The sequence below is a fragment of the Apodemus sylvaticus genome, chromosome 6 (assembly GCF_947179515.1).
Source record: "Apodemus sylvaticus chromosome 6, mApoSyl1.1, whole genome shotgun sequence".
NCBI classification, from domain to species: domain Eukaryota; kingdom Metazoa; phylum Chordata; class Mammalia; order Rodentia; family Muridae; genus Apodemus; species Apodemus sylvaticus.
Genome location: NC_067477.1, coordinates 52,058,922 through 52,069,245, shown reverse-complemented (window position 1 = coordinate 52,069,245; position 10,324 = coordinate 52,058,922).

The following is a 10,324-nucleotide window of genomic DNA, read 5'->3' as shown; positions in this document are numbered from 1 at the left end:
GAGTGAGCCCATGACCATGCTCACGGTGGGGAGCATGGAGTGGGCAGGCATACTTCTGGAGCAGTAAGCTGAGAGCTTACATCCTCATCCACAAGCAGGAGGCAGAGAGAGTCAGCTGGGAGTGACATGGGACTTTAAATCTTCCAAGCCCAACCCCCCAGTGACACACCTCTTCCAACAAGGCCACACCTCTGAATCCTTCCAACACAGTTCCACTAACTGGAGAACACAGTGTTCAAACGTGAGCCTCTCTTGGGGGGCCATTCTCATTCAAATCACCCCAGTTCTTGTTATTTCACTCTTCATCCATTCCTCTTAAACTCCTAAGTATATTCTAGGAAATCTTTTGGCAAATGAGTGTGCTTGATGAATACAGAATAAACTCAAATAAATTGGAGCCCGGGGAATATAAGATATTCTTGCACATGTGGACAAAAAGCTATCATTTTCCCCTTTGAATCTATTATCTTTGTTGGAAACAGACAGAGAGAAGACTTGTCTTGATCCAGAAGTCAGCTGGAATTAAAAATATAGGTTCATTAGCCTCCCAATGTTTTGTGCTCAGAATATTTCTGTGAACATGGGTATGTTGTGCCAGCAATTTAAAAAGAGAGATAGGGAGTTGCGAGTGGGGAGATAACTCAGTACGTGTTTGCTGCACAAGGGTGAGGACCCAGAACACCCAGTGCTCACCTAACACACTGTAATCCCAAGGCTGGGAAGGTGGAGACAGAAGGTTCCTGGAGCTTGTTTCCTGCACAGTTCAGCCAAACCAGCAAGCTCTAAGTTCAGTGAGAGACACTGTCTCAAAAAGTAAAGCAGATATAATTGAGGAAGACAGCCAGTGTTGACCTCTGAGCTCCAAATACCTGTATACCCACATGATGTTTTCCTTAGCTAGCCCCAAAGCTCTATAGAAACAAATAGTCCCTTCTGGAGCTGGGACTTAAAGTCTGAGCTTCACTCACGGTAAGGGTTTGAATATTAGCGTTGAGCATCCATGACCCCTGTCTTAGTCAGGGTTTCTATTCCTGCACAAACATCATGACCAAGAAGCAAGTTGGGGAGGAAAGGGTTTATTCAGCTTACAGTTCTGCATTGCTGTTCATCACAAAAGGAAATCAGGACTGGAACTCAAGCAGGTCAGGAAGCAAGAGCTGATGCAGAAGCCATGGAGGGATGTTCATTACTGGCTTGCTTCCCCTGGCTTGCTCAGCCTACTCTCATATAGAACCCAAGAACACCAGCCCAAAGGTGGTACCACCCACAATGGGCCCTCCCACTTGATCACTAATTGAGAAAATGCCCCACAGCTGTATCTCATGGAGGCACTTCCCCAACTGAAGCTCCTTTCTCTGTGTTAGCTCCAGCCTGTGTCAAGTTGACACACAAAACCAGCCAGTACAATTGACCCCTTGTCAACTTGACACACAAACACATCACAATTAAGCCTCAACCCTTACTTTCTTATTCATCCCCAAGATCTAAATTACTTTAAAAGTCCCACAGTCTCTACATATTAAAAGTTCAATTCCTTTAAAATGTCCAATATCTTTTAAAATTCAGTCTTTTAAAATCCAAAGTTCTCTTAACTGTGGGCTCCACTAAAATACTTTCTTCCTTCAAGAGGGAAACATATCAGGGCCCAGTCACAACCAAAAGCAAAACTCAAACTCCAATGGTTCAATGTCTGGGATCCAACTCACAATCTTCCGGGCTCCTCTAAGGGCTTGGGTCACTTCTCCAGCTCTACCCTTTGTAGAACACTTGTCTTCTAGGCTCCAGCTGCCTGTACTCCACTGCTGCTGCTGTTCTTGGTGGTCATCGCACGGTACTGGCATCTCCAAAACACTTCTATCTTCCACTGTAATTAGGCTTCACCAATAGCCTCTCATAGGCTCTCTTCATGGTGACAAGCCTCTGTTCCTATGCATGACCACTTCAAGTCCTGGGCCATCAATTGCAACTGAGGCTGCACCTTCACCAATGGCCTTCTGTGGGCTCTCACTGTGCCAAGAGCCTCAGCTGTTCTTCATGACCTCTTCATGCTTTCAAAACCAGAACCATCTGGGTGACTCTTACACAGTACCAGTACCAAGTCCAGCCACAGCACAAAATACAACTGTGGCTATCTCTGGAACACAGTCTCTGTGCTCTCAGAAAACGCTTCCCAGAAGATTTCGCCTCAGTGATGCTGATCTCTTCTTAATCACTGCTAATTTCTTAGCTCCAGATAACCAGCATCAATAGTCCCAGTAACACAAAGGTTTGCTTTAGTGGTTCTGGTGTCCTGTTAATCACAGCTGATTCTTCAGCCCCAGCTAACCAAAAGCACAGAATCTTCACAATTGAAACATGGCCCTTTTAAGAGTCTTTAATCTTCCCTCTGAAATTTCACAAGCCAGGCCTCCATCTTCTGCACTGTTCTTAACATTGTCTTCCAAGCTCCTACAGAACTTTCCACTGAGCTCTTAATATTGAATGGATCATCTAGCCCAAAGTTCCAAAGTCCTTCCACAGTTCTCCCCAAAACATGGTCAGGTTGTCACAGGAATACCCCACTATGCTGGTACCAATATGTCTTAGTCAGGGTTTCTATTCCTGCACAAACATCATGACCAAGAAGCAAGTTGGGGAGGAAAGGGTTTATTCAGCTTACAGTTCTGCATTGCTGTTCATCACAAAAGGAAATCAGGACTGGAACTCAAGCAGGTCAGGAAGCAAGAGCTGATGCAGAAGCCATGGAGGGATGCTCCTTACTGGCTTGCTTCCCCTGGCTTGCTCAGCCTACTCTCTTATAGAACCCAAGAACACCAGCTCAAAGGTGGTACCACCCACAATGGGCCCTCCCACTTGATCACTAATTGAGATAATGCCCCACAGCTGGATCTCATGGAGGTGCTTCCCCAACTGAAGCTCCTTTCTCTGTGATAGCTCCAGCCTATTTTCAAGTTGACACACAAGTCCAGCCAGTACACCCCTATAGGAAATATTTCTAATCCATGGTCATCCATAGTTGTCAGCTACTGCCTGGAGTTAGACTGCTATGGCTACCCACGAAACTACCATCATATTTTTAATAAATACCTTCTTTATAAAAACCAGCCTGTTTAACACCTAGTTCTGGGCCTTGAGGAAGATTTGCATGTCTGGCTGTAATCTGTCGTATAGTCTTTTAATCCCTCTCCATAGTCTTTCAGCACAAACTCTTCTCAAGAACTCTTCAAAAAAAAAAAAAAAAAAGTGAAGCGTGGAATTCCCTTCATAGCTCTCTGATAGTTTACTGATTGGCTTGAAACAGGCTGGATTTTTTTTTCTGTTACCCACCGGTATCCCACAGGAAGCAAACAAAACTTAATTTGCAGATTCAAAGCATAACCTTTAAGGGAAAACAAATCCTCAGAGGGGCGAATGTCCAGGACGTTTGGTTTCATAAGAAGACTTTGAATCCCCAAGACTTGCTACCCACAATCCAATACTCCCCCATAGCTAATAATTTCTGGGTTTTTTTCATGTATTATTTCCAAAAGGAACATTACCTTTAACAGTAAATTCCCCCACAGTGTTAGAAGAAAGACTAAGTAAAAAATGGCAAGTGGATAAATATGGAATTTGCTGGCTTGCACATTAATTATCCCAGGTGAGGTGAACAGTGGGTGAGTTTAATGAGCCTTTAAAATCTAAAGCTCCAAATAAATAAAAATAAAAGTATCTAAATCTCCAGAGACGCACACTTGCAGCCTTCTGAACATATATGGTATAGGTTTTACTTTCATTACATGGAATTTTAGTTAAAAAATATTTTCAAGTATGCAGTATGATTTATTGAACATAAGATATAAAACCCCCTTATTGTCCACTAAGCAAGTCAGAGGACTTTCATGTACAGGAATTTAAGACAGAGTTCTGATTTAGTGGAATTTTTTCAGTTAGATAACATAATTCACAATTTTCTCTCCCCAAGACATTGAATCCTGACATAAGTCAATCCTGTTGAAAATTTTTCTTTATTAATAGTTTTTTTTCAGATGCTACAAATAAAGTTTATGTGGAAGTTCCTGTTTGCTTCCAGGAAAAAATACAGGTACAAAATTAGTGGGGTGAAAATGTTGATTATTTTAGCTTTGGGGGAAGCCTAACTCATAGAAGACCTTAAAATTCTGAAGACTACTCAACATGAGAATATAAAATCTTATTTGGTGCTTATTTCATTTTTGAAAATTAAGTCTTGGAGTGATAGCAGAACACACTTGGCTTGAAAACATTTATGCAAATATATTGATGAGTAATTTCCATACCTGTATTTCCTTAATTAATTTTTATTCACTACATTATTTTGTAATACTTATGAACACATAGAAATTATTGCTTATTATTTTAATCATATTTGCAGACATTGTAATATATATATATATATATATATATATATACTTTTGACTATATCATATATAAATATATAGCACATCTTCTAAAAATCTAAGAAATAAGAGAATATCAATGAAAATTTGAATGAAGTCTGTATACATTTGCTTCTTGTTTATAAAAAATTAATGACTTCTTAATAGCTGAGAAGTATTCCATTGTGTAAATGAACCACATTTTCTGTATCCATTCTTCTGTTATGGGGTATCTAGGTTGTTTCCAGCTTCTGGCTATCACAAATAAGGCCTTTATGAACATAGTGGAACACATGCCCATGTGGCATGGTGGGGCATCTTTTGGGTATATTCCTAAGAGTGGTATAACTGGGTCTTCAGGGAGATCTATTTCCAACTTTCTGAGGAACCTCCAGATTTATTTCCAGAGTGGTTGTACCAGTTTGCAATCCCACCATCAATGGAGGAGTGTTCCTCTTTCTCCACATCCTCTCCAACATGTGTTGTCACCTGAGGTTTTGATCTTAGCCATTCTGATTAGTATAAAGTGGAATCTCAGGGTCATTTTGATTTGCATTTCTCTGATCACTAAGAACTTGGAACATTTTTTTTAGGTACTTCTCAGCCATTTGAGATTCCTCAGTTGTGAAATCTCAGTTTAGTTCTATAACCCATTTTTTTTTGATTGGGTTGTTTGGTTTTTCAATGATTAGCTTCTTGAGTTTTTTTTGTTGTTGTTGTTTTTTGTTTTTGTTTTTGTTGTTTTTTTTTTTATAAATTTTGGATATTAGCCCTTTATTGGATGTGGGGTTAGTGAAGATTTGCAGGCAAATGGATGGAACTAGGAAATATCATCCTGAGTGAGGTAACTTAGACCCAAAAGGACATGCATGATATGTACTCACTAATAAGTAGATATTAGCCAAAAAAAAAAAAAAGTACAGAATGCCCAAGATACAGTCCATAGAACTCAAAAAGGTCAGCAGGCTGAAGTGCCCAAGTGAGGACGCCTCAGTTCCACTTGGGAGGGAGAAGAAAGCAATCACAAGTTGGGAGGGAGAGGGAGACCTGGGAGGGAAAGTGGATGGAGCAGGGGAGTGGGGGGAGAGGGGAACCTGATCTGACATTGGGGGAGGGAAAAGGACTGAAGCCCTGGGGTCCAGGAGAAAGAATAGAAACAGGCAACCTCAGGAGATAGGAGGTTGGGGGGACCCTCCAGAATGTACCAGAGACCTAGAAGGTGAGAGACTCTCAAGACTGAAAGGGAGGGACCTTAGATGAAATGCCTGAGAGTAGGGAGAGGGAACATATAGAGCCCACCTCCAGCAGGAAGGCAGGGCTTCAAATGAGGGAGAGGGGGGCCATAGCCACAACTCTGACCCATAACTGTTCCTGTCTGAAAGAATTACAGGCATGGAAATGAAGAGGAACTTGAGGAAAAGAAGATCCAGTGACAGGACCAAAGTGGGATCCAGCTCAAGGGGAGACTCCAAGGCCTGAGACTATTACTGAGGCTATGGAGTGCTTACAAAAAGGGACCTAGCATGACAGCACTCCAGAAGACACAACAAGAAGCAGAAAGAGTCAGATGCAGATATTTGCACCCAACCAATGAATAGAAGCAGCTGAGCCCTGTGGTTGAATTAGAGAAGGCTGAATGAAACTGAGGGCGGCCCTGTAGGAAGACCAGCAGTCTCAATTAATCTGGACCCCTGGGATCTCTCAAACATGGGACCACCAAACAGGCAGCATACACCAGCTGATATAGGGGCTATGTGTAGAGGGCTGCCGGGTCTGTGTTAGTTCAGAGACTATGTACCTAACCCTCAAGAGACTAGATGCCCCAGGGAGTTTAAGAGGTCAGGTGGGGTCGGGAGTAGGGACATCCACATGGAGACAGGGGGAGGGGAGGAAGTATGGGATGTGGAACAGTCAGAGGGTGGAGATGGGTTTGCGGGGTGGGGAATAAAATATGGAGTATATAAAAATAATTAATTAATAAAAATAAAAAATTAATGATTTAACCAATCTACACATTTATCACATTTGAAGTCTCATACTTTATAATGAGAAATACTTTTTTTTTTTTTTTTTGCTAAGTCACTTTGCACAGAAAACACATTTTTTTTATTCAGCAATTCCTGGCTCTGAGGCATGGTGAACATATTGGTGGTGAGCTAAAAGTTAGCTGGGTGTGTTCTTGGGTTTTAATAGTACTTGAGCTTGGCAGTTCTCTCTTGTAAAATGACGAAAATATGATCTCTTAAAGTCATGGCGAAAGCAACAGGCATTTCTTCTTGGAATGGGTGTCTTCACTGCCGCTAAAGAAATGACTGCAGTGAAGAACAGTCTGAGGTGAGAGGCCTGCGCAACCGCCTGAAGCCATAGTGTTATCCCTGGGGCCGCCATGTCTGGGTCCATGGCCCTACAGCACCAGAGTCTTTGTTGCTGTCTGGGCCCATGTTACCACCACAGGTCGCTCTGATGTTTGAGGGATATGCTGGACCCGCCCCTCACTGGCTGTGTTAAGTATTATAACTAGTCCTGCCCTTCTCCTGGGCAGGGAGGGAGTGCTGGCCCCTGTGCCAGTGTCTTGTCACTGTGGATGAGGGAGAGAGCTGGTAGGCTGGTCAATTCAGCTACCGCCCAGGATTTTGTGTTGGTCCACCCCAACATCTACCCCATCAGTGATCTTCTAGAGCTTGTGAAGGGGCCGGTCCCTTGGAACCCAAGCCACAGGATCTCCGCGACACAGGGCAACAACATGATATCCAAGAGCTATCTCAGCGAGGATCTAGTATTGATAGTGTAGCGGGAACCCTACAGCCAGACCAATGACTCATTGCAATGAACATTCGCAAGGAAAGCTGCTTGGGGAAAATGCTTGATACACGGAAGCTTCGAGTGCCACTACAATGAATAAATATGTGATACAGAGGCAGGAAAACAGAGGAGGAGAACGATACCTGCTCAATGGAACCTGAGGCTTGTCTGCTGGGATGGCTGAGAGAGAAGGCGGTAGTTGAGAGAGGAGCCGGTCCTTGCCAGAGCGGTCGGGTCAACGAGGTGGTTTTTCTGTTCTTTTATTTTCTATTTTATTTGGTGTGTGTGTGTGTGTGTGTGTGTGTGTGTGTGTGAAGTTACAAGGGTGGAGGGCAAGTATGGTGGGATTGGGAAATGAGTGGGACTGGCGTACATGACATGAAATTCCCAAAGAATCAATAAAAAAGTTATGTTAAAAAAGAAAGAATACCCTGCTTCTACCTCTCAGTTGCTGAGATTGTAAGTGTGTACCACCACATCTGATTGCATATGTGCGTTATACATACATGGATGCAAACATATTCATACCTTAAAATGTTACTTTAAATGTTTTGGGAACAATCTTCTGTTTTATTTTATTTCTAATTATTTTATTTATTTATGTTCCAGTCGTTACCCACCCCCACACCCCAGTCTTCCTCTCACAGTTCCTCATCCCATTCCTCCCCTTGCCTCCGAGAGGGTGCTCCCCACCCACCAGGCATCCCTCTTTCCTGTGGCCTCAAGTTTCTCCAGGATTAAGTGCACCTTTTCCACTGAGGCCAGCAGACCAGGCAGTCCTCTGCTGTATATGTGCTGGGCCTCGGACCAGCCCTTGATTGCTGCCTGGTTGGTGGTTCAGTCTCTGGGAGCTCCCAGGGGTCTGGGTTGGTTGAGACCGCTGTTCTTTCTATGGGTTTCAATCCCCTCCAGCTTCTTCAATCCTTCCCCTAATTCCTTCATTGAGGTCCCCGACTTCAATCCAATGGTTGGGAGATCATGAATTACAGACCAGCTGAGGCAACATGGTAAGAACCTGTCTCAAAAAAAGGGATGTGGCTCAGTTGATAGAGTACTTGCCTGACCTGAATGATGCCTTGGGTTCCCAATACTTCATAAACCAGCATGGTGAAAGTAGGAAGATCAGAAGCTCAAGGCCATCCCAACTACACAGGGCGTTTGAGGTTGGCCTAGAATATAAGAAACTACCTCAAGAGAAACAAACGTAGAGAAACAACACCAACCCTAATTTTTAAATGGCCAACTTATGCAAAGTGTTTATTGCATGTCACCTATAATGTGAGCTCTAGTATTGAAAAGAAACGTTGAATTGTTCATTTAAAAACAAACAAACAAACAAACAAACAAAAAGGGAGAAAGAAAGAGCTCTGTATTAGGAAGCAGAGACCAAACCAAATATTACACCAAAAGATATATCTAACACTCCTGTTGTTTAGGGTGTTGTAAACCCTTTAGGCATTCTGTACCATCAAGGGGAACACAGAACACACACTCACACACACACACACACACACACTCACACACACACTCACACACACACACTCACACATACACACTCACACACACACACACTCACACACACACTCACACACACATATACACACACACATACACGCGTGTGTATGTGTGTGTGTGTTCTTATTATTTCCCAGTCTGAACCACAGCTCTTGCTCACCACTTCCCTACATTAAATATCTGATATGATTCCCAGATACAGACGTCACTTAGGTCACATCAGAAGTTACTGATAACAGAGGGTCCCTCCTGGATTTCAGACCAGAGCTCCTGAACTAATTAAAACTACCACATCCTTAAAAGTACCTACAGTTTTGTAAACTTGAAGTTGTTAAGTGCACTGAGATATCCTATTGGTGGGTGATTTTTCTCTGAGCTATGAAATTGCTTTTTATGTGCATTAAATACAGATGCCTGAACCAGCTCCAATTTCAGGTCCTGAACACTTGCAATTTATCTTCTTTGGAAAAATACAAGGAGTGTAACTTGCTCATGGCCATTTCATCACAAAGAGCCTGAGGTGTATTTTGATCCAAAGCTATTTCATCTATACTTCTCTAGCTCATGCTTCAATTTATATGGCTTCAGAATGTCCTTTCTGGATTTTAATAACCACTGTTTACAGATGTTTCATCCATTCTTCCTCATTTATTTCCCAGAAGTCAAGCTTTCTTCAAAAGTGCCCCATAAATCACATCCAGCCAGCCTGTTTGGGCAGGACGTGTTCTTTACTAATGATGAATGTGGTGGTACAATTTGTTCTCAATACAAATGGCATAAAATTGGCTGTGAGCCACTACTTGGATTTCTATTTTGGTATCTGTTTCTGCTTTTGCAAAAGATGCCTCCTTAGAACACAGCTCACAGCTCAGACTTCTCCTCCCCTTCGTAAGCTGTATACATCTTAAATTTATATTCTACTTTTAGAAAAAAAAATTAATTGGACTCGTTTAATTATAATACCCATCTTCATTGGAATCAGAGCCTCTGTAGAGATGTCACCCAACAGATATGTGGCTGATAAATCCTCAGAACACTCTGACACTGCCTCTGAATGACAGCAGTTGTGTTTGCTCACGCTCTAAGAGAAAGGCTGACTGAGCTGCTGGGAGACTGTTCCATTGATGAAGAGGATCCGGGAAGTTGAGTTTTGGTGCCAACATCCTCATATAGACCTCATGTCTGTGGGGCTTCGCTCAGTGCAGAACCAAGAGTCCCCTCCTTGTTCACAAGAAACTGGGCTCTTTCCATGGAAGCGTGAATGATCTCTTCTGATGTTTTTCACTTTTGCCTTTTCTTTCCATTTCCCAGCTCCTGTTGTTTGAATGCCTGCACTGATTATATATTGAGGCCCACACTGATTGGTTGGAGTCTGTGAGACATTTGGATTTATTTTCAAAATATCCCTCCTAACTTCCCTGAATCCTCCAGACCTGGTTCCACTCTGTGTTCTTCGTGAGAAGTATAGCCTGGACCAGGGTTTGAATTTCTAGATGAAACTCACAAACTAGCTCTATGTTGCCAGTGATAGTTCTGCTCTTGAGGAGTGTGGTTACACAACTGTGGGTCCATCTGTACAGTTGAGCACCACATGGCCTGTGACAGGCTGC